This window comes from Bison bison, unplaced genomic scaffold, assembly GCF_000754665.1.
Source record: "Bison bison bison isolate TAMUID 2011002044 unplaced genomic scaffold, Bison_UMD1.0 scf7180017864474, whole genome shotgun sequence".
In the NCBI taxonomy this organism is placed as follows: Eukaryota; Metazoa; Chordata; class Mammalia; order Artiodactyla; family Bovidae; genus Bison; species Bison bison.
The window spans coordinates 2,754,882-2,758,819 of NW_011495035.1; the positions used below are offsets into that span (position 1 = coordinate 2,754,882).

The 3,938-nt window shown below is 44.2% G+C and overlaps 1 protein-coding gene across 1 annotated transcript in view; it reads right to left on the bottom strand.

The window, feature by feature from the left end:
• The window catches only part of EIF4E3 (eukaryotic translation initiation factor 4E family member 3), a 43,544-nt gene extending 40,574 nt beyond the window's left edge, over window positions 1–2,970 (bottom strand). The window contains exon 1 of the mRNA XM_010861992.1: window positions 2,802–2,970. The gene's annotated coding sequence lies outside the window, so the exon portion shown is untranslated. The remainder of the gene's footprint in view (window positions 1–2,801) is intronic.
• Window positions 2,971–3,938: the final 968 nt, after the last annotated feature.

Here is a 3,938-nt window from a genome sequence, read left to right on the forward strand (position 1 = left end):
CGGACGCGCGGGCCGGAGGGGGCGCGGGCGCGCCGGCGGCGGGCACCGATTCCAGGCTACGGGTTGGGGGGAACAGAGGGTCAGTGGATTCTGCAGCCTGACGGGGGACGGGCGAGACGAATGTGTGGGCTACAGAAAGATGAAGGAATGGATGGATGGATGGTCCAGCGGATGGAGTCAGACCCATATGGCGAGAGGGGAGTAGGTGAGGGCAGACAAACCAGCAGTCTGAAGGATGGTGGGAAAGCTGGCAGATGCTTGGAAGAGGGGTGAAGGGATGGAAGGGCAGATGGAAGCACAGTTGGATGTGACAGACAGATGCCAGGGAAACCGCTGGCCAAATGAACAGAGGCTGGAGTGAGCAGGAGCTGAGAAAGACAGTCAGAACCTGGACCACTAATCCGGCCGTAAAGTGGTCACAGGTCAGTGTCGCCCATTTCCTAACCCAGTGGATTTGAAGGGGTCACCGTGTGCCCAAGTGTGACCAACTGTAAACGAGGGTGCCCAGAGTCAGTCCAGGTTCTCCACACTTGCCCCAAAGCACCCACGAGGAATGGAGGAAGAAACGGGGCCGTTTTGAACATAGCCCTCGGCTTTCTGCACCGCTGAATACAGAGGAAGATTCCTGAACCCAAAGAGGGGTCGGGTCGTGCAAGCACAGCTGCTTACCAGGGGTCTATCAGTCTCTCTCAAAAGAAAAGGAAAGGCATGCGGCCATGTGAACACACGTCCTAACTGGCAGGGACATGGACGCCCTCCTGGAGTCTGAATTTCTGGACAGTCCCTCTCTGGCCTTGACCAGCTGTGGATGTAGAGCTCCATCTCCTCAAAGATACTCTACCTGGCCTAGCCTACATCCTGCTCTTAGCCTGAGTGTCTCTGGATGCACCAGAACAGGAGCTGCAAAACCAGATGGGTTCGGGGGCTTCACAGACATTGCGAACACCTGGTTGAATCCTAGGGTAGGTGCCTTTCCTAAAAGGAATTTAAGTTCGGGTAAAATGCCAACCATGAAACAATGTTGCTTTGCTAGCCTCACTTTCAACACAATTTTTATACAAAGTATGATGCTAGAAGCAGCCACATATTTAAAAGTCCTTCCAACTCTAACATACAAGGGCCTTTTAGGTTAGATGCACTTTTTTGTTGCTGTTGCTTACCTTCTTTATTTTTTTTTTTCAAGAAAATGCACATATGGCATTGTTTAAGCTATCCTGTGCATTTTATAGTTATTAACTCATTTAATCCTCACAAAATCCAATGAGGAAGGTACATTATTAGCACATTCAACAGACGAGAAATTGAGAAATTAAATTAACCCCAAGGTCACCCAGCTAAAAAGTGAGAGAGCCAGGATTTGAACATAGGTATTCCGACTCTAGAATCTAGCTCCTGACTGCCAGTATCTACTGCCTCTCTAACTAGGAAACTAACAGGTCCACATAATAAAAATAAGAGTGAATAGTAAGCCTCCTTCCCTCCCAAGGCTATCAATACTGTTACCCAGAGGAAGCCACTGTTTATAGTTTCCTTCTGGAAAAATGCAAGTATGCATATAAAAGCATATATCTAGATACATATATTGTACACCTACCTACGTCTTTTATAAAGAAATAGATGTGTTTTATACCACTGCGGCATCTCCTGATCTTACTTAACATATTTGAAGACTTTCATATCAAAACATATAAATCTACTTCATTTTAAGCACTGCAAAGTAATCTATTCTAAAGAAGTAATATAATTTAATTCACTAACACTCAAATTTGGTTTGCATTTTCTTTGATATTTAATGCTACCATAAGCATTTTTCTACTTAATGTCTTTCCTTATCTCCACCAGTTTATTTCAGAATAAGTTTGGAGAAGTAGAATTTTTGCCCGCATCTAAAATTTTGATACACATTAATTTGCACATAAATTAATGTGCAAAATGGTTACATACATTTACATGTAAATGATTTGTAAATACTGGCAGATTCCAAACTTTTATATACATCTTCAAATTTTATATAAAATTGTAAGGTATTGGTTGAAAGAGAGTTTTTGCTTACTGGTGATTAGAACTAGTCAAACTATCAAGTTTAGCTTCTTCCTTATGTCCTATAACAATACTCTCAGCAAGAAAGGGATATTTTAAAAGTTTCATCTGCAGTTTCTAAAAAATAATATACACCACATGATAAATTACTTTCAGAATTTAGAACTAGGAACAGTCTGGCAATTTGTCTTTATTATCAATTATGCACCTTCCTCTTTTTGCTTTGGCTTCCAGGATGCTCAAAATTACATCTGATGTTCGATCCAAACTTCAATAGTAACCAATGAAAAAGCATCATTACTTTTATATTAATGTATTCCTATTTTTAATGATCCAGTTGCACATGTGCATATTATATTGTGAACCCCTCAAATCTATTTTGGAAGTAGGTGATCTACAAAAAATATAAAATTTAAATCACCTTAAGATTACTAAAGAAGTCTGGTGATGTGACCAAGGGGAGAAGCAAGGAGAGGACAATGGGCATTGCTTTCACTCCCTTCCTGTTAGAAACGTGTAAGATACTTAACGACTGCTAACCATTTCTCTTCAGAGAATGGTTAACCATTTCTTAACCATTTCTCTTCAGAATTATCCTCAGAAGATAATCAGTGAGGAAAATTCCCCTGATCCTTCCCACTTTGCAACTGGACCGCAGGAATTCCAAGTTTCAGGGTAGAAAGGGAACTTGGAGAGTATCTACATACACCCATCATTTTACAAATGAGGAAACTGAGGCCCAGAGAGGTGAGGGAACTTACCCGAGGCCACAGCTCTAGGAAATGACAGAGGCAGGACTAGAACGTGGGTAGTGTAAGGTCCAGGCCAACGTGCTCTCCCACTGCGTAGCACGCCACTCAGATGGCTTGGGGTGGCAGGAGGAAGGAAGAGAAGGTGACCCCACAGCCCCTAGCAACGAAAACAACAAAAAGACTTGAGGCACTCATAAATAATTAAGCAATTAGCTGCAGCAGCTATTCCCCTCCCTTCCAGCATCCAGTCACCAAGGCAACTTGGGCAGGGTGCCTGCTGGTTGCCTAGTAACAGCGTGGTCTGCTCCCCTGACATGTTCCCTAGGCATCAAAGGATTTGAGAGCCAGGAAGAGCCTTAGACAGGGACCACTATTCCAACACCTTCATTTCCCAAATAGGGCAGTGGCGGCCCAGAGATGCTGAGGAACCTGCCCAAGGTCACACAGCTACTCAGAGGCACAGCCAGGCTCCATTTCCAGTTGCTTTCCATTGTACTATGGCTGCCTCAGGGACACTGCAGATGAAGGAAAGGAGATCTCTCCACAGTTCCCAGAAGAATAAGAAAGTAAGATGGAGACAGCAAGCAGGAAAGAGACAGAGACCTTGAGCTCTCATATGCAATTAACAAGAGCTGGTAATCCCATCAGCCCAACTTTCATCATCACCATGGCAACATGGGTGAGGTGGGTACTGGTTGCCTAGTAACAAGTAGTCCTCTCTCTTCCACTCAATCCAGCTCCCTGGGAGTCGCAGGAACAGTAGAATGTTGGAGCTAGAAGGGAAGGCAGGGTTCCTGACACACAAGGGGCACTCTGCATGGGCCTCTAAAGTAAGAACACCTGAATCAAACGCCAGCTTTCCCCAAACCTGGAAAGCTTCTTATCCCTCGCCACCTCGGTCTCTACATCTGAGGAGTGGGCACACTGATGGTCCCTACCTCTCAAGCTGTCATTAGGATTAAATGAGAAAATGTACAGGTCAAGTGCCCGGTATTGAGTAAAGATGCAGCACATGTTAAGTATTCATTTATTCCAGTTTATCAGTGAATATTTGTTGCATGTCTGCCATACAAACACCACTGTTCTAGGCTCTTGAGATTTGTTAGTGAGCAATACAGACAAAAGAAATCCCTGTCTCAGGAAGCA